General features: G+C 43.8%; 1 protein-coding gene across 1 annotated transcript in view; it reads right to left on the bottom strand.

Moving 5' to 3' along the window:
• Nucleotides 1-21,517, bottom strand: part of SGCZ (sarcoglycan zeta) — a 4,560,311-nt gene that overhangs the window by 2,160,011 nt on the left and 2,378,783 nt on the right. Inside the window, exon 7 of the mRNA XM_078678949.1 lies at nt 3,432-3,565. The gene's annotated coding sequence lies outside the window, so the exon portion shown is untranslated. The remainder of the gene's footprint in view (nt 1-3,431; nt 3,566-21,517) is intronic.

Genomic DNA, 21,517 nt, shown 5'->3' with positions numbered 1-21,517 from the left:
ACAAGCAGGAGTCCTTGGTCAAATGTTACTTTTGCACAGGCCGATTCATGGTTCGACATCTCTGACTTGACTCTCAACTCCGGGTTTGTCATCTTACAGAGCATTTTCCAAAATTTACTCTAATTTTTCCCAAACGTGAGGAACTTCTTTCGGAAGTTCCGCTTGTGGGTTCATAGCAAACAAAACACAAATCCAAGGCTCTAGAGACTCTGACATGGTCCTTGGAATTTTTGGAACACAATTCCCACAGTGCACCTGGCGAGATCATTTAATGTCCACCTGACCCACTCTAGGATGGGTATTCTTCTTGGTGGAGGTTATGCAGGTGGGCTCTGTTAACCTGCAGCTTTCAGGGAGTCCACTTCCTAATCCTTTTCAATCTAGGCAAAGTCCTTAGGGCTGTAGTACCAGGTTTTGCAGCAGGGGCAGCCCTTCAGAGTGCAATCGTTTGAGTGCAGATCGGGGTTCCAGTCGGGCAGTCCTTCTCCTGTCTGTTTCATGCAGTAGATATGAGTTGCTTGGCAACTCTTCCATATTTATTCACTGTTCCTAGTTGTCAAGCAGGAGGGCACCGCTAACCAATGGGAATCAGGGTGCCGCTCTCAGGTACGACCACTTCCTCCAAGTGAGTCATGTTCTTGTACCTGAAAGAACTATTCTTCCAAAATCCATGCATGCCCTAATATATACTACGTTCAGCTAGGCTGTCAGTACCATTTGTAATTAAACCTAATTACCATATTACTAATAATCAGAGCACTGGGCCTGCATCTGGTAAGCAGAGTCCAGGGCACAGTCAGAGTCAGTTACCATGAGTATCAAGCAAATAATTGGGGTGATCAGGGCAAAAAGGATGACTTTATCACAGCAAGAAAAAAGAAAAATGCATAAAACGCACAAAATACTCCAAACTCCAAAAATCGCAAAAAGTACCCTCGATAAATCTGATCCTTTGAAAACCACAAACATAAAAAAGTAAAAACTTCTCTCCTCCAAGCTTGCAGTGGGTTGGGAGCATAACCTGACTGTAGACCAAGCCCTTTGGCCAATTGAGTATCAGCAAAGATTAGACCCTGTGTGCTGGGGGTTCGCCACCATTGGCAGATTGGAAGCAAGGCCTTGGTTTTGGGCGCCAAAAAAATAATAGAGCAATTTAAAGGAAATCAAAATTATATATTATGGTATGGCTCTGGTGGAATAAGCGAAACCACGGAAATTGTCTAGTTATGATGCACAACGAACACCATAACTCAGGCTGTGCCCTATGCTCAATACACCACTTTGCCAAGAGTGCATGAAAAATGCAGACAACCAATAGTAATGCATGGCTTGTGGCATGCGTTATGGCATTTGATGCATCAGTGTATAATATACAGAAGGTATCCCCTAAAACTGAATTGGGAGAGGGGGAAAAAACTGCAAAGTATCTATATGCTCCAAGAGCACTCCCACTTGACCTGTATTTCTTCAACAGCGGCTAGACAAAGCTCCCTGGGCAACCCTCTGCTTTGTCAATATATCAAATACAACAATGTTTTGTTCATATACATGCTATTTTTTATTTGTAAAAATTCATTTTTTCCCATTTTTTGTTCAGAGAATAAAAAACATTTTCAAAGTACACAAACATGTTTTTTTGTTTTTTATACAAAATATTTTTTTTGTTTAACCGTGATTCAATAGTTCAATAGTTCATAATAATGTGCATGATAAAACCTATTTGTACAAAAAAACTATAATATAATCAACCTCACACCACAACTAACTCACATGACATCACAACTTAATTTTCCAAGCTCACACATTCATGCCTCACACACACACTTTGCCCAGTTTGAAAAGCATATACTGTTCAACTCGTGGATGAGACATTTCATTTAATGTCCATGATTGTGTTGCCACCTGGGGGTCCAATAGGTTGACGTATGTTTTGGTGGGTAAAAATTATTTGCAGCCACCCTCTTCAGGACCTTGTATTAAAGATCAATTTTATATCGAAGAATAGTAGGGAACTCATAGACAGATAGTCTGTTTTCACGATCTCAACCAGAATGTGGTCGTGTAAGGGCCAGCCGCGGTCGGTAGGGGAGTACCTGCCGGGGTGGTGACGTGGGGAGGGGGAGGGGCACGGTGGGGGTTAGTAATGTATGGATAATGGAGGTTTGAAAGCTAAGTAAACATTTAAATAAATCAAACGAATTTTGTTGTGTGTACTGCATCCCCAAATGCAATGCAGTTCGCAAGGAAATTCGTTTTATTAATTTAAATGTTTACTTACCTGCAAACCTCCATTATCCATACATTACTAACCTCCACCCTGCTCCTCCCCCTCCCCACATCACCGCCCCAGCAGGTACTCCCCTACCCACTGCGGCTGGTAAGGGCCCTTTCCAGGCATAGGGCTTGGTCGTTCTGTCAGCGGCCGTCTGTTTATCTAACACTGTCACTTATGTTTGGTTCCGTTTCCATGAGTTGAACAGTGTATGTCTTTCAAACTGGGCGAAGTTGTGTGTAAGGTATGAATGTGTGAGCTTGGTACAAATAGGTTTTATCATGCACATTATTATGAACTATTGAATCACGGTTAAACAAAAAAAATCTTTTGTATAAAAAATAAAAAAGACATGTTTGTGCACTTTGAAAATGATTTTTATTCTCTGAACAAAATATGGGGAAAAATTGAATTTTACAAATAAAAAAAAAGCATGTATATGAACAAAACGTTGTATTTGATGTATTGACATAGCAAAGGGTTGCCCAGGGAGCTTTGTCTAGCCGCTGTTGACAAAATACAGGTCAAGTGGGAGTGCTCTTGGAGCATATAGATAATTTGATGCATCAGTTGCAGATAGTAACCCACACATTCCAGTAGTTTTACACGTTTGGGCAAAAACCATAAAAGTTTGAACTCAGATTTTTTCACCGAATAACTTATACATGTGTGTATGCGAACGCTTTTATACTGATTCACATTCTACAAAATGCTTCTAGTCCGGTGTTCTTTTTACTTAGAGCTTCAACTACACTTAGTCAATTCTACAATTACAAAATTGCTAAATGATCTACGATAAGTGCACTATTTTGACACTTCCAAAATAATCATAGTAAAAACCGATCCTCAGTGCTGTAAAAACTCATGAAAGGTTCTGAAAAAACATGTTGAAATGCAAGAATATGTCCGTAGATCACATACACTGACTTTTAACCAGGTTTCACACATTGGAGAAACTAGCTATCCATTCCTGGTCCAAACAACCCAATGGTCACTATTAAAGAGGGAATGTATATTACGAATCTGTCATGACATTCCTAGTAACGTGATCTACATTTAACTTATAGCATTGATTGATGGTACTGAGGATTCGTGCACTTCGTGTTGGTACGTGCTTAACAGCATGCATACAGTCAGAGATTAATACATTCTCACGCACTTTTAATTTCTTCATACCTTCTGAGACATCCAACATTCTTTCCTACCTCTCTTCTCTGTAATCCTTCAATTGCGACCGAGTCGTCATGTGAAGTGGGCTAGATTGTTTCCGCAGTAAAACATTGTTAGCACCACCTAGGAGAATAAATAAAACACATGAATTGTAAAAAAAAAAAATCATGAAGATGAAATCAGTGCAGTGTCCAAGACTGCACAATTATTTCTCACGATTGACTTGGAACCATACTATGGACATTTTGGTTTAGAAGGTCTGCTTTATAAAGTCTATATGCCTAGATCAACATTTTGCCTTTCTATTTCTGCTTTTGATGCTTACTGCACTTAATCGCATACATGCAAAGAATTGACACATCTTTATTTGTTTACTAAAATGCAAATGGACTGGTCTTTTACAAATGACGTATCAAATGACGTATGAACATACCGCACGTGTACCGAACGTTCAGCCGCATACACTTGCATGGATATACACTGGAGAAGGGTCCCCATTCTAGCACCGTGTTTATTCCATAACTGGAGTGTATCATATCGGTACAACACAAGCTTTCCTCTACTAAAAAATCGTCGTGGGGCACATAAAATGGATATGAAATGATTCCATTTGGATCTTGTTAAATTTGACGCATTTGATGTCCCATAGAGTCAAGGAGGGCGGAAGTCTGCCCTTTACATTTCGTATACCATATGCAAATAGGTGGAGGCCTAGGCTACTGATAATGTTGGCCTTAAGAACTCAGTACATATGATACTTGGGAGGGACATGTGTGAACATCTAACCTGGGCTTCGATTGAAATTCGAATCGCATATTATAAAGGCCATTATCGCCGCTCTATCGGCAGTTTCCTGCCGGTAAAGCAGCGATAAACTACCGCATAGTTCCCCCAAGAGTGTCCATTTGGCTACTGTGTTATTGTACCGGACGGGTGTGGCATATTTCCCTATAATCAAAAGAAAGTCCCTTTTGTGCAACCTAATCTCTATATGTACACTAGTATTTTCCACCCTAGGCTCAAATAGGATGTACTAAACAATAATGTTCGGTGAACACTTCTCCTACAATAAAAACATTTGCAACTCTGTCTCCATTTTATAAAAATAGTTCATGTTTATTCTTATAACATTGTTTTCAAATGTACAATGAAATCTGCTATTTCTGCATTTAATAATATGAAAATTAGGGAAGTACAAGAATTAAATCATACATTTCCCACAATTCATTATGCTCTACTACATTTATAATCACCAAGCATCATTGGCACTCCATGTCATTTTTCTCATTACAGCAGTACAAACAATGAAGGCAACTCAAGACAATTGTTTTAAAAATATCTGTCTCTACTTTCAACAATGCAAACAATGTAAAAAAACTTTGGTCGTACTCGCCACAGCACTGCCGGCATCAGCACTGCCTCCATAGAATGATGCGTGTCTGACCGCCACGGGATCCATGATCCTGACGGTTGCAAAGGTCTTGTATTGGTCTGACTGCCCCATCGTAACCAAGTTTGTGGCAGTCGGACCACCACCACGGGTATAGCGGTCTAGGGGCCGCCATTCACATAATGAGGCCCTTAGTGATTGAAAAGCGTTGCCATTAATCAGAGAGGCAAGAATCCCTTTGGAGAAGGGCAGGCAAGGCCTAACAGCAGGATTTAAAGTTGGGCTAGATACTTTACTTCAAAGGTCTCCTATGCCTTTCGGATATCAGAGCGCTCTGCGAGCGGTTGGACGCCTTTAACCCCTTGAGTGCTCATGACGAGCTCAGCTCGTCTTGAGCTCCGGCGCTCCGGTGCAATGAAAAGTTTTACAAAACCTACACTGAAAGTTAAATAAAAATAGGTTTACCTATTATAGTGTAAGCCTCTTTAATTTCAAGACCAGCACTAAAGTTCCTGCTTATTGAGGCGTAAATATGAACAACTAAATTCTCAAACTAATGTGCCCATCTAGAAGGCAACTTGCCAGAACAGTGGAGGGTCATGGATCACCTTGTCAAATACTTTCCACAAATATGGGTACTCAACAGAATCTTTGGGGAGAGTAAGAAATAAGGGTGTTGGTTGACTGGGGTTTGAGCCCTGGTCAAGCAGTAACCACAATCCTTGTCATGGTGAGGCATGGGGTGGCACCACTTGACAGGGTAGAGTCACTGGTGGCAGAGTCCAGTTTCTTGGGCAGTGATTATTGAGGCCTTCTGTCTCTGAGGCTCAAGTCAGAAAGCCAGCCAATTTACCCTGGAGTCACTCTATGGTCCTGGGTTCAACAGATGCAGTTCCAGTCCTTTGGAAAGCAGAACTATTCAAGTTTCTGTACCACCTTACCGCTCGCAGGTGCATGCCATTAAGCATGGGGTCCCACAGGGTTCGATATTGAGCCGGGCACTGTTTAACATCTATGTTCAACCCCTAGCAATGGTTGCTAAAAGTAGAGGGTTGTCATTGCTATCCTATGCAGATGACACCCAGTTAGTCATTGCCCTTTCATAAACTGTCAAAACAACCTTTTTATGTTTAAAGAGGATCTGTTAGTGATTTCAGACTGGATAACAGCCAATTGCTTGCAGCTTAATGCTGCCAAGTCGGAAATTCTTGTGCTGGGGAGAGATAGTGCTCACTGGTCAGAACAGTGGTGGCTGGGCAAACTCAAACCAGCGCCACTGCCTAAAGAGGCGGTTAAGAATCTTGGCTTCTGGATAGATAGGGATCTTTCGTTTGATACTCAATCTAAAGTTCTTGCGGGGGGTTGTTTTGGACTCCTGAGGGGGCTGAAACCCCTGCTTGGATATTTTGAACCAAAAATCCGCCAAACTATTCTCCAGGCCACAATCTTATCCAGGCTGGATTATGGCAACTCCCTTTATCTGGGCGCCAATAAATCATGTATTTTACGCCTCCAACGTATTCAGAGCTTTGCTAGCACTGCCCAAGTTCTGCTCAGTATCTAATTTTTTACCAAAATTGCTTTGGCTCCTGTAGCCAAAAGAATTCAATTTAAGTCCTTGTGTGTAGCCCATAAAATTCTGACACAACAAGGCCCCCCGATCTTAATGGACCTGTTAGTCCAGTACTCCGAATCGCCTCCTCCGCTCTGCCAACGCGGGACTGGCCTGTACCCCCCGTTTTCAAAGAGCCTGAGCTGGTGGGCGTTCTTTTAAGGTCCAGGTGGCCTACTTCTGGAATTACCTCCCAATCTCTATCAGAGGACTCCAAAATCATTTGATTTTTCTTAAGGCTTTAAAGACCTGGCTCTTCCCGGCGTACCTGGTCTGGGTTGATTGGAGCAGTCCTTTGCACCTGTCCTTTGGGAAGCGCCGGGACGCCCCGTTGCTAGGGCAGCTAAGCGCTTTATAAATCCGTAAATAAATAAATTCTCCCCCAAGTACGAGGGCAGCCAGTCAGACGGGCAGCAGTCCTCCAGGGCAGCAATCCAGCAGAATGGCAGTACTTTCAGCAACACAGTAGTCCTTCTACCTGGCAGAGTATCCACAGGTCCAGAAGTGGATTAAAGAGTTGGTGTCTGTGATCCATTAGTTATACCTGGGCCTTCTCTTGAAGTGGGAGAAGCTTCTAGAGGTTTCCTTTTGAAGCCTCCAAGCATACTGCTTTCCCTGTCCTGGCTCCAGACTAACAACAGACCTTTGTGTGAATGCAGGACACAGCCTGTTAGACCTGGCTTTTTTGCAGATTTATCACCAGACTTTTTGCTTTTTTGGCCTCCTGTTTCTGACCTGTTTTTGTTGGTTTTATGACTCTGGGCACTTTACCACTGATATTGAGTGCTAAAGTGCAGATGCTCTCCCTGTAAATCAAAGGCTGCTAGTGGGCTTTCAGCACTGATTGTGCCACCCTGTAAATGTAACTCTGCCCTGCCATTGCAGAGCCTGTGTGCAGTCTGGTACTGCCATGTCGACCTAGCAAGTGCACCCACTTGCCAGGCCCCAATCTTCCCTTTTCTTACATATTAGTCATCCCTAAGCTTAGGTAGGCCCAAAGTACCTCTGTGGTATGTCCTGATAGTGAATTACTGCCATTTTCGCATTTCACTATTGCAAGGCTACCTATTCCCATACAATAAAATGGGGAGGTTGTTTATAACATCTTATAAACATAACTACACCTGGGAACAAGGTAGGAAAGTACAGTTTAGTATGCCTGAACTCAGAATGTTAAAATGCATCTTTTAGTGAGGGTGATTTTTACATTCTGTGTTTGAAAATACCACTTTTAGAAAGTAGGTATTTTCTTGGTTAACCATCCAGTGTGCCTCTGCTAGGTTTGTGTATTGCATGTCTGACTTTGGATGACAGGGGCTGGGAGGAGCAGTGGCTTCAGAGACCCAGGTGAGTCATGGCTGGGCTGAATAGACATGGGCTGCATTTAGAGTAGGGGGAGGAGATTTCCTTTAACCTGAATGGGCCAGGTGTGCCAAGGACAATGCTGTCTCCACCTCCTGCCAGGAAGCTACACCAGAAAAGACAGAACCGGTTTTGACCAAGCATAGGGCTTCTCTGCCACTAGAGCGCAAAGGATTTTGTATTATAAATATTAGGGCCCAGACCCCAGAGCTTTAGATCACTTATGGGAAATCAAGAGGAACCTTTGCCAAGGAGAAGAGCTGGAGAAGCTGAGGAGGAATACTGCCCTGTGCTGTTTGCTGTCTGGGGTTGACCTGCAGTGGCTACTATCTGCCAAGGAAAGGAGAAAATGACTTTGCTGTTTGCTTTGTCACCTGCTTGAGGAAAAGATCTCCAAGGGCTTAAAACTGAGCTTGCCTCCAGTTCTGTAGACTCAGGGACACAAAGTATTCCCCACCATCTCCCCTGAACTGCCTTACTGGGAGTTCTGACCTGCAAAGAGGTGCCTGCTGTTGTTTTTGGCCTCTAGAGAACTGTTTTCCACTGAGAGCTGGAAAACGAATGCAACTTCAAAGAAGCGAGACACATCCGCACCCGATTTCGACACATTGCTGATGAAACCGTTGCTGCGCCTGACGCGGCTAGCGCAAGCGTCGCACGCCACATGCTGCATGCAGCATAGAGTGCACCGATCTCCAAAATCCAAGATCATTGCACCGAGTTCGATGCAAGGCCTGCAGTGCGGCTGCAAGAGTTCAGACATCATTACGGATCATCGCATTGCGGCCCCAAGTTTTTCACATCGTGGGGGACACAGGGAGAAACCGACGCATCACTTCCTCTCTGGTAAGGAACCGTTACAGCACCTCACCAGCGCTGCAGTAAGGAACCAATGCATCACCTTCCCCGGAGCAAGGAACCAATGCATCACCTTCCCTGAGTGTAAGGAACTGACGCATCACCTTCCCTGCGTCCCGTTTTGTTTATTTGCATGACGCATCCTAGGTACTTTGTGAGAAAAATGTTGCATCTGCAATTTGCTTTGAACCGAACTATTTCTACCATCTGAAAGTCTTATTTGTGTTACTGTATTGTGGATTGTTGTCCTTTTGTCTTATTTTGGTTTAGATAATAATTATTTATTTTTCTAAACTGGTTTGGTGTCTATTTTTAGTGTTTTCACTGAATTACTGTATGTGTTCACAAATACTTTACACATTGCCTCTGAGATAAGCCTGTCTGCTTGTGCCAAGCTTTCAAGGGTGTGAGCAGGGGTTATTTCAGGAGTGTATCCTCCTTACCCCGACTAGAAGCAAGGGTCCCTATTTGGACGAAGGTACCTACCTCTGCCAACTAGAGACCCCCATTTCTAACATAGCCTATTTAAGTTATAAGTAGGGCTGCGTCCTAGCTCTGCCCTCCCAACCTGGCAGTGATGGTCCATCCAGACATACTTAAGCTTTCTACTATTGTGTGAGGTTATATAGGAGGAATATGCAAACCCAACTGCCAACAACACCCCTAAAAGCCACGAGACCCAAAGACAGTCTGCAAGCATGTAATGGCTAAGGAAGAAAATGCCAACTTTCTAGAAGTTACGTGCTATTTGTGATCACTGTAAGTTTCTAAAAGTGCCATTTTCAGAATTGAAATTTAAAATCTGACTTCACCACACGAGAGGATTTTTCATTACTATTTCCAAAGACACAAAACATGAACTAGGTACCTGTTACCATTTGGAAATTGACACATATTGAATGTAATAAAGTAACTCCAATGTTATCCAAGGAGAGAGGGAGGCCTTGTAGCAATGGGGAAAAACAAATTTGAGAGTTTTTCACTACCAGGACATGGATGGCACAATCAGTGCTTCAGGCACACAAGTAGCATTTACTTTACAGGCCATGGGCATAGGTCGAGCCACTTTACTAGGGACTTACAAGTAAATTAAGTATGCCAATTGGGTATCAGCCAATTCTCTCATGTTTTTAGGAGAGAGGCATTGCATTTCAGCACTGGTTAGCAGCGATAAAGTGCATAGAGTCCTGAAGCTAACAAAAACGGGTTCAGAAAACAGGAGGGTGAAGGCAAGTTTGGGGATGACCCTGCAGAAAGGGCTAACAGCTGAATGAATCAAGAAGACACAAAGGTGAATTGTTCCGTTTTTTTAAGAGTAAGGATTGTGTATGGTATCTCAACAGGAATATGTTCTGTTTTCTTTATGCAGCATGCGTTTTGTAATAATTTTCAAATCCTATAAACCTACAAATATATGTAGTACACATATCTGTTTTACTAAATTACTACCCTAAATGTCAGCACGGAATGACACAGAACACCTCTTAACCTTCATTTAAAATGAGTGGCAGGATTCTTTCTCTTTGTGGTTCTTGTGGTCATTGTTTAAAACACAGTAAACTCCATAGGATGTTCACGCTTCAGCTGGTACATACAGAAAAGCCCACACAATGAAATATAAATAGCTGCTCAATTGGCTTCGCATTGCACGGATTTTCTGAGGGCAGCATAGACTGTGTCATGAATCACTGAATGAAACCTTATCAATGTTTTAATTCCACTGAACGTTTCAGTGCAGGAAGCAGCTCTTGAAATGAATGATGGCATGGCATCATTGTGAATGTTAATAGATATCGACTGCAGTGTCCTCTCCAAGATACGGGCACATCTAATGGTTACTGTCAAAGTGCAGCATAGTCATTGGATAATGCAGTACATCATTATATGAGAGCTAAAAGTATGAGGGAGATGTGTGATTATTATGAAACAGTGTCTCATTCTTGAACTTTTATATGAATCTAACTTGTATCCAAAGGCAGGTTATCTTTAATAAAAAGGAGACAACAAATAAAACCTTATTGCACGGAAGTCTATAAACCAAAAGACATTAGATGATTATCATGTAATTCCAATCTTAATCCATAAACGATCACTTACATTAAAGCTAAGCAGCTAGGGTAAATACATCTAGAGGATACTACAAAAAGGAAACCCAGTATAAAGGCCATGTTTCTTTCTATTTGCGTCTCTGTCTTCATGGTCCCTAAGAACCGAAGTGGCAAGGGGAGCACCTGGGGAAGGCAAGGTGAAGCCTAAGGGTGGCAACAAAACCTCGGCTACGCCCAACTGATGCCCATAACTTTCCAGATTCTTGCACTATTCTATTTTTATTTCCTGGGCTTCTGATGCACAGAACTCCCCTGCGACATTATGACATCAACTTTTTCACCTCTTCCATTGAGCTGTATGGAATTCTTCATAAATATGTGTACATGCATTCAGGAAATGCACATGATTATAGCACGGGCCTCTTTCATCACAAAGTTTAAGAACATCTAAGGCTGAATTTAATTGCACAAGAATGATTCTAAAACAGGTTAAACTCAATGTAATGTCTCCACCTGCAAAACAACTTCTAGCAAACCATAAATTTTCATATTGAATAGACAGAGGGTGGGATTCTGAGGCGCCGCGCAATTCATGCATCAAACGTGAATTCGGGTTTTAAACATGCTGTTTTAAGAAGTTTTACGGACACAGCAGTATCAGTAGTTCAATTTTGCTATTGTGTCATGTTTGATTTTAACCTACCTCCTATCTTGCTTTGTTCTGTGATTGTGTTTGCACTGTAGATTCTGGCCACATGGTTTTTATTTCGGAACAGCCCGGGCTTGCACATTGCGACCCTTAGCGACCCCCAGTCTCAGAGGTGGCACATCCAGAGCCCAGAACACAGGGGTGACTTTTCCTCCGGCATAGGTGTTGCATCCTCCTTGTTTTCTAACTATTTTGTTATACTAATAAAGAACACAAGTTTATACTTCATTATTAGTTTAATAAAAAAAGAAAGCACCAGGATCTTCTCTAGGAGCTGAGGTAAGGCAGTGTTTGTGTGGGAGCATGTGTGTGGGTCTGTTTCTATAAGTAATGTGCGTGAGAGTGACAGGCAGTGAGAATACGGCTGCCTGCGGCACACACAGTGGGCCTCTTAAGAGGGTGGCCCCCTAGTGCCCTTCAGGCACCTCCCCGCCCTTGTCACTGGGACTCCCTCATCCAGGAGTCCCCACTCGGGTCTGGTTCCTCCGCGGCACCATTTCCGGTGGGCTGCGGACAAGTATTCATACCTGCCCCCACCCACTGGTCACCCTCTTTGTCCCCTTGCTGGAAACGCTGTCAGGCACATCGCTTCCAGGTCGGAATGGCATTCGTTGTTTGGGTTGCTGGATGCAGTTCCGCACCTTTGGGGCTAGTTGTTTGTCCTCCAGTCTGGTGTCTGGTGGGAGCAATTGAGCGGGGTAAGGAAGGTGACTTGCAGCCCCGTCGGGTGCACCGGCTCCCACTGGTGTTGGATACGATGCGTCACAGGTTTCTCCCATGCAGGCATTGGCACATATTGTGAGGGCTGCATTGAGCAAAGAAAGAGCATGGCTGTTGCGCGGTGGGGCCTGCGTCCCTTCGTCGGCTCTACGGATGAGGGTAGGAATCGACTGTGTTAAAAATGACTTCCAAGGCAAGTGTGGCCTCGCTGTGGCCGCGATAGGGCATGCGGGATGGTTTGTTGCAGTCTTGTTGAACCCCGGTTTGGAGTGCCTACTGCTTCTCCCATGCTGTTGGTTTTGGCTGAGCCTTCTGTCTGGCCGTATTGTGCCGGGGATGCAAAGTCTGCAGAGACAAGAGTTGCTTTGTGTGCGCCTCCTGTCTCCGCGTTTGCTGGTACGGTAGACGATTCATTCCAGTTGGCGACCCTTCGATACCAAGCAGAGAGGCCACTGCACAGGAGGATGGAGGGTGATTACAAAGGGCATATGATGGGTGATGGCAATGGCATCACAAGACTGTTAGCTTAGTAAACTGGTTCTTATCACTAATTAGATTGGTTCTAGGAGGCAGACCAGTAAACAAGGCAGGCCTTCGATATTATCACTGAATTAATAATACACAGGACCCTCTGGCTATCCGGGGTGAAAATGTTCCAACATGTATTACTAGGTGACTTGAAGGTGAGCTGATGCTGTGGAGTGCAATCAATTCCAGGGATTAGGAAGCAAACTAGGGGGCAGATTTATGAGGCCCTTGCGCCACGTTTACGTCGCTGTTGCGTCACGCAAGGCGGCGTAAACGTGGCTCATCCCTACGATCGATTTACAACGTGACGCATCTAGGCAGATGCGTCACGTTGTAAAGCCCTGCGCCGCTTGTGGGCGTTCCGGCGCAGGGTGGGTGTTCCGGGGCAGGTGCACGTCGCAAAAGTGGCTGAGTGAAATCTATAAGATTTCACTCAGTCACTTTCAGGCCAATGCTGCGTCAAAACCCTGCGCCTGCTTGAAGCAGGCGTAGGTCTTGACGCAGCATTGCAAAGATGGGGCACCCCCGAGCCTTGCTGGAGCTGCGTCATGCTTGCGACGCAACTCCAGCAATGCGCCACCTTAACGGCACAGATGCGTCACGCATCTGTGCCGTTTTTGCCCCATGGTGCGCCGCATTGTAAATGCGGCGCACCATGGGTGGCGGAGCAGAGGCGCAAGATAACTGGCGCATCCCTGGGGATGCGCCAGTTATCATAAATCTGCCCCTAGGTATTTTGCTGGTTCAAACACCATGGGCCACAGTTGGTTAGCAGGTGGTTGTATCTAATCGGACTGCAGTTAGGCAAGTCTGGCAGGCTGCGTGAGTTGTCACTCCAAAATGATGTCAAATCCCTCAAACCAGATTTGACACCATTATTGTGTTAGCCATAGTTTAGCACTCGAAAAGGTCTGTGCGATTGTCTGGTCAAATTCATCAAAGATTGTGTACTCTGGATCCGAGGGCATGGTACAGGTTTCTTCAGTTAAGTATAAACCTCCCCACCCTGATAGCCTTAGTAGGTAAGCTGGTTGTGGAAGTTGACATCTAACAGGTGTGCTGCTGTTTCAAAAATTAGGGACACAACGTGTTAAATCACAAAAAGGCTGCAAGGTATTAAGAACATTTGTATGTCCATTATTAAGAAAAGGCAGGTACCTGTACTTATTGTTCCCCCCTGTTCCCACCCTATGGTCCACTCTATGGTACTCCTTAGCAAAAGGCATGACTTGCTCATCAGCATGGCGTCACGAAGCTATAAAGATTGCATTCAGTAGGTGAGGGGCTGGTAGACAATATGGTTGGGTAATAAAGCGGAACACCGGGGCTCAGGCGTGACGCTACAGGCGTTACTTTGGCCATACATGGGCAGAAGGGTACAGTTATAGGACCCCGCAAATAGTGTTTTTTTAGAACAGGGTTGCATAAGATTGCCATTCCAAATAAGGGAGTGCTGTGACTCCAATGAGACGGAGATAGAAGGATTCGTCATGCTGGCAATTCTAGAAAACAGCATGCACTCACACATGGAAGGAGCATGTGAATTTCCACTGGTGGAGGGGTACATGGTTATCAGCTTGAACCGCCAAATCTGGGGAATAGTTAGGAACACGGTGAAACAAGGGCTTAGTCAACCCTTAATGTAAGGCACATATTGCATGCAGTGGGCAATGGTTTAAATCCTCATAACCAGGGTTTAAAGAAACAGTTGTTTTTCATTCCCGCTTGGGTGAGAAGTATGGCCAACATGGTGCTCCTATACAGGAGGCCAGCTTGCGGAGTTAAGGGTATGGTGTTGGCCACAAACAATAACTTGTTAACAATTACATTGTTGACCTGGGGGGCAAACTCCAATTAGTTTTCCAGCACATTCTGAAATCAGTGTCCGAAGGTGCAAGGAAGGTCCAGGGGTCCTGGTCCTGGATCGTATTGCCTACATCTGTTGTTAGTAGGTGGAGGAAATTGGCTCGAGGCACTGGACCTTTCCAGCCTCGTTTCTATAACTGTACAGTGAAAATTTGAGCATATACTCCTCCTTGAGTGATACGTATATTTTAAATCTCTCAGGTAATTTTCCTTTTTAGGTTAATGTTATTTTTTAGAAATAGGCAATTGTCTTGTGTTATCTTGTAAAAAATCTTTATTGGTGGCATCCTTGTTTCCCAAAAGTTGCATTATTTTGAGGGTGCAACAGCCGACAAGTGTTTCGCCCTGGATGGTCAATAAGACCAGAGCTTTCTCAAGGCTTATGGATTTTCAGGAAATCAAAGAAAGTTTCCTTTTGATACAATACATCGCTCCTCAAGCAGAATATAATAAAAGCTGAAATGTCTGTTGTGACGTACCTATTCTGAAATCAGTGACTGGGCAGTGACGGATAATGCACAACCTGGCAACACCTAACAAAAAGGCCCTTCTTGGCACAGTACACCATGAGGATTTCACCATTAACTGTGGGTAAAGTAGAGAGCAGTTGTTTCAATTCTGGGTGGGTGATCGAACATGCCTACGGATGGGTAAAATAAAACTGTGGTTAAATCAGAGAACAGTAGTTCAAGTTTTAGTAAAGGCCATCAAACTTGCCTACTACAGGGTAAATGAGCCATGCACAAGCCTACCAAGCAGGAGGACTTGATTCAACTTTAATCAAAAGCATATAAGTGGGCTTGGTAAATGAGGTGTAGTCTTTTGGGTGCATACACCGCAAGGTTCCCCGATAGGGATGGGGAACAACTGCAGACTGTTAACCTGTCAGGGGTGGATAGGAATTATCCAGCTAGAAGGAGTGGTAACCTGTCAGAATTAGATGGGAATTGTCCAGCTAGAAAGACTGGTACCAACACATACTAGGTGGTTATGGAGCCTGCTATAGTGGGGAGCCCTGGATATGATGGTGGCCACATCCCATGCTGTGGTGGAGTTACAGGGCAATCCCGGGGCTGATTTGTATGAAGGGTACCCTTTCAGGAGCACAATAAGGGTGCATTATGCCAAAATCCCAGGAGTCTTTACGGCAGGACCCTGGCTGAAAGCGAAGGCGCCTGCTAGTCCTTGGGCAGTTGTTAGCCTGAGCAACCGGGGGCTTGCCTGGTTACGCTCCACCCCTAAAAAGGTTTAAGTAAAAGGTATGGACTGGTGATCCATGATATGTAAAGGGCATAGCCCCCACATAAATGGTAGCACCGATTGGATTGGCTACGGTGCAGTTTGGCGCATCAGGTGGGAAGGGCTGCTTAGGTTAGTCACCAATGCCTGACCTTGGATCGCCTGTAAGTTAACCCACCAAGTTGCCATACTCCTTGTATGTAATAAACCTGCAGCAAACCTTCTCCAACAAAACTTGTGTGGACTGTTTATTTAGCACAGTGCGACTAATTACTGCTGAGCGGTGAGGTTGCCGATTTCGGCACTATGACTGACAGAAAGAGTGGCTACCATTCAGAGTGATTGAGTGACAATGAATGAAAATGAGTGTGTGAGAGTATCAGGGAGTGTTAGAGAGTTTGAAGAGAAAGTCAGCAGCAGAGATTAAAAATATCAAAAGGTCCAGAAGGAGGAAGAAAATGAATGACCTCAAGCTGAAGGATGCTGTTACAGTACAACTCAGGCCAAAGACAATTGAAAAAACTGATACAGAACTACAAGTGTACAAAGGCATGCAAATAGCAATCAAAACCCGCCAACACATGTAAGAAACAAATACCCTCTTTTACACTTACAGTTCTTTGTGTAAACTGCAGAGAAAAACATGATTTACTTACCTACCTAATTAACTAGGCCCCCAAACGAGCTTACATATGATTTATGAGTGAAATATTTAAAATATGTCCCATTATACATGGGGATATGAAAAACAAACAGCCGACCAAAACCAATTTCTCTGACCCTCCTAATCTATTAGGAAACAGAGCCATGCTTAGATACATATAGTGTGGAACAATGTTACTTGATAAATTAGTTGTTTCATGTTTTCTAGATCAATTACCTACATTGCAGCACTGAAAAACAATTAAAGCGACTCACTGTGCAGCTTGCCCTGGGCAACGGAGAATAAATATAACTAATCCGAAGAAGAAAATCTCATTAGAAAAGAGTACCTTTTAATTTAGAAACCCTAAATGCCTAGGCGAATATTCCCAAAGAACATGGGAACAAACATTTACTTAATTTGACAAACACAATCCAGACATTTTATTTTAGGCAATAATTTAAAAAAAACTAACATTAAGTGGCGGCTGGCCGGGAAAGGGGAGTGGTTGGGGGAGACTGGGGGTTGGGGAGACAAACAATACATAAAAAAATTCACTTACCTTTTCCCAGCCGCCATCTCTCCCTTTTGGTCCCTTCATATATCGCCTTCTACTCTAGTTCGGTAGCGAAAGGGAGCAGGAGGTACACAAGCTCCCTCCCCTATGCCAATCATAGCACTGCAATGCATCCTTGTGATTGGTCTGAGCACCGTGGTTCGACGCTCAGATGGGGAATGGGAAGCTGGGCATGCTCCTCACCAGGCTGTGCATTACAGCATGGTGAGGAAGATGCAAAGTGTGCACAACTGTTGGGCCAGTCCAAGAGGGCCGGCCAAACAGTCATGCGCAGTTAGGGAGTGCAAACCACTCCGCCCTGTAGCCCTAACCCAGCCCATAATGAGTAATAGAATAATATTAACCAGGTTATTATCATTTTATTTTTACACTGCAATGTGCCTAACCCCTCCCATGCTCATGACGAGCTCAGCTCGTCATGAGCCACAGTGGCCGTGTGCTCATGACGAGCTGAGCTCGTCATAACGGTCATAACGCTTGCACGCGGGGCTAATTCCCCTGCTGTGCTGAACGTTCTGAAGAAACGGGTGTGGCTGTGACGAGCTCAGCTCGTCATGAGCACACGGCCACCGTGGCTGATGATGAGCTGAGCTCTTCATGAGCACCGGGGCGCTGTGCGCGCCCCCCGCCCCCCAGCACAGTAGGGGAATTAGCCCCGCAGGAAAGGGGCTAAAGCAGTAAGGCAATGCTCTTCTGCCATAGCGAAGGAGCTCCTACTGATTAATCTAAAAAATAAAAATTATTCATAGTTTATTTCTAAAAATTATGTTCAAAATGCTCAGGTACCATCCTGCTGATGTTGTTTCCTATCTTTTTAAATATATCAACACCACTGTGCAGTGTATACAACTTTCAATGAATCAATTAATTTGATAATAAATAGCAAGCAGTGCTAAATAAACAATTTCCTAATGTTGATTCTTTATTAACAGCACGCCATTTACCATAACATAGGACGTGGGTAAAGTAAGGCTGTTAATATGACCCTTGCTATTTCAGAACCAAGAGTACTATTGCGACCTGGAAACAAGTTCTCTTTTGGACAGTTAGTCATTCCCCACATAAAAATTGATTAAAAAATACTTCAGTGATGACCTCTACCTAATGTCTCATTTATCTTATGGTGGGTCAAAACAGGAGAAGAGCCCATCGATGTACACTTAATAATGTTCTAACTAGTGTGTATCATGGGTCCTGACAGTGAAGTCAGCTGAGCCACTACTGGCAGAAAACCACTGGTTCCACACCTCTAAATGGAACTGGGAGCCCTCAAGTTTGGTGAGGTCAGCCCTCCCACTTTATGGTGGTGCTCTTGTCCCATCAACTCTAAAAGAGCCCCATATATTTGGGCCTGACAGACTCCATATCTTAAGAGGTGCAGGTACAGCACAGCAATGTAAGTCAGGCATTTGATGAGGAATAGGGAAATGGAGCAATTGGATTACCTGTAAGTAGTCAAGCAATATTTTGGTTGACTATCAGATTTTTACATTAGACAAATGTGGTTTATGGGTAAATTTTAGTGCATGGTATTGTATGAAAATATCTACATGTGGGCATTTGCTGTCAATCTGTACATAACAGATTGATCTCTTGTGGAATTTCCTGTTGACTACTTACACATATTTGCTTTTTTTGATCAGCTGGTTGGGTGTCTTGGGGTGTGGGCATTAATCAGAACTGTCAGTTTGCATCGCCACATGTCTATTGGTTACGGATCATATATGCACTTTCTTGTAGGTAGAATATGGATAATTATTTTCTCCTTGACTCTTCTGCATTATTATTTTTGCATTGCTGGTACTTGCAAGGTCCATAATTCATAACTGGGTGCAGTCAAAACTATTTTAACTAGTCAATTGCAATTCCCCACAAATCTTTCATTCACCTTTCTTTATCAACATAAAATATTTTGTCTAAAATTTATATGATACAAAGTTACAAATCAAGCTTCAGTCATACAAAACCAATAAAATCAGAACCAGCGAGTGAACAACCAGTGTAAGCTATCTCTTCCATAAGATAAAAACAAAGATAAACAAAACAAAACAAAAAATAAAGATGAGTGGGAAAAGAAAAATCAAACTCCCTCCTAGTGGCGGCTGGTGACATTTGAAAGTGGTAAGGCATAACATTTCCTGATGAGGGCATGATGGTGAGCGAGCCTGTCCGTTATACGGAGAGGTTTGGTGGGGTTGCCCCCCGAAATATTTTTTTTGAAAAAGAGATGGAAAATGGTGCACTTTCAAGCAAATTTGAAAAAGCAAGAAGCTTCATAAGGCAAATGTGAAACTGTAGTTATGACATCAATAAAGAGTTTTTATATGATAATGATGTAGGTAGCTGCTTATTCAGTAGAACCACAGTTCACCTCTCTGGTTATTGATACAACCTCTTGGCCTGCCCCAAGATCTAAGACATAAAGCATGGCATATCATATAGAGTAAATATGATCATTTGATGGATCGAGGCTGAGCATTCAGTACCCATGTAAGAAGCGTTTTTTTTCATTAGTGCACCCAACAGTCACCAAGCCCAATTTAGCACTCCTGTTCCAGGACAGTTTCGTTCAAGGAATATGTTAAAATTGGCTTGCAGCTCTCGAATTTCTCATGAAAGGGTGGGGAGGCTTGGTATTTTTAAAATCAGGGTGGAGAGCCTCACCTGTAAGAAGCACAAATGAGGCTTTATGGTCCTGGGTGGAACATTAAAGTGCAGTGGTTGGAAAGACAGACATCAACCCCTTCACATTGCCACCCTGTATTGTCATATACAAAACGTGGTTTACACAGGGTGAGGCATGGACGTCCTAGCCTGCACTTTGCCTACGACCATGCACTTGACCGAGAGGAGAACCATAGGGGGACTGAGGATTGGCGGCATGAAAAGAGGGCAGGAACACTGGCTGTGGCTGATATCCCTGTTGTAGAACTGACACTCTGTGTTGCCTTCATCACATGCTGTGTGGACGTTTTTCTCATTTACAGTATTGGCTGTGAAATCACAGTGCACTGCACACACAACTTGTGCTTTGCTTTTCTGGTGCAGGTTGGCTGGCTGCCTTACTCCCGAACTGTGTGAATTGTGTTAATGAAAGTGAGGAGCCTCGCTGGATGAAGAGGCCTTTGCTCAATGTCAGCAAGGAAGGCAGACGTTCAGCCATGAAGCAAGTGCTTCGGCTTCCTAAAGACAAAGATTCTTAAAAAACTGGAAACAATAGCTATCTTCACACGTGGAAAATACAAAATGCAACCCACTGCACTATGACTCGATAATAACATTTTAAAACGAGCATAGCAGCAATGAATAATAATAAACACAGTATTTGGAAAAAAAACCTGATATCAATAAAAATAATGACATCAAATTAAAAGTGAAGAAAATATAAATCTTGAGTCACATTTTCCTCCAAAATCCTAATGAGATGTTCCCTTTTCAGTCCTCCTCTGGATTTCCAGGCTGAAGCGAGTTGCTTACTTGCTTCCCCATGGAGACTGATAATTTTTTTATTACCTACCTGCTTGATGAGGCTGCGGGGCATTGTCAGGACGGGGGGAAAGCTTCAATCCTTCAAATTAGGTGACGACTCCTTCAATCTATGGACTGCACATGCCATCTGCAGTGCACAGTTTCTTTCAAAGTCACGAGTCTGACTTGATTGGAAATGGCATCCTGACTCCTGCATAACTGCAGCATGGGAAGCAGACACCTTGAGTTTGCACAGTGTGTCTTCAAAAGTGCTGAAGACATACTTGCACAGACTCAATTTCTCTGGTTCCCGCAAGCCTGCACCCTCTACCCCACCCTTTCCCAAATCGTCAGAGGAACCACCCACCCCTCTGTGATGAGTTGGGAAAGGGTGGGGTGACCATTATCTCCACTCCCTGATTGATGTGAAGCCCCTGCACTACAGGGCTTCTGTCTAAGATGCCCGGGGCGAATTTTACTCTCACGTCTTCAGTGTTGGAAGACTGGTCTGCAAGGCTCTGTCTTTGCCGAGCTGATGACCTCACAGGCCTTAGGGAGGTGAGATCGGCAGCCCGGCAACTACTTGGGTCTAAGTCTAGATAAGCCCAGGGGCAGCATGTTTATGGCAACAAAGCATGAAGCACATGAGCGCAGAGAGCAGCAGCTCCATAGCCATCAAAAAGCATGTAAGTATTTTATTTAAAAAAATACATCAGTCAAATATAGTGTGAAAAAATTACTTAAAATGTGGCCTGGCTGGGGGTTAAATTAAAGGCGGTGGAGCCCCGATGCCCTCGAGCAGGAACCGCCCCTGCTCCATCCCCTAAATAACCTACCACAGTACTGACCCTATATGTCCTGACAGCAATCAACAGATTCCTTCACCATCCCAGCTACCCATACCTCAATGCCTCATTCCCATGTAATAGAGATCCAGGGAGATGTGTCCTGGCATCCCACCAAGAATGTTCCAATTCATTTCACCAATGTATGGTTGGTATTGTAAAAGCACTCATATCATGCAGAATGGTCAGATGATTCAAGAGGACTAATGT

The sequence above is a fragment of the Lissotriton helveticus genome, chromosome 2_2 (genome assembly GCF_964261635.1).
Source record: "Lissotriton helveticus chromosome 2_2, aLisHel1.1, whole genome shotgun sequence".
In the NCBI taxonomy this organism is placed as follows: domain Eukaryota; kingdom Metazoa; phylum Chordata; class Amphibia; order Caudata; family Salamandridae; genus Lissotriton; species Lissotriton helveticus.
This window is presented reverse-complemented; position numbering and strand designations above follow the sequence as displayed.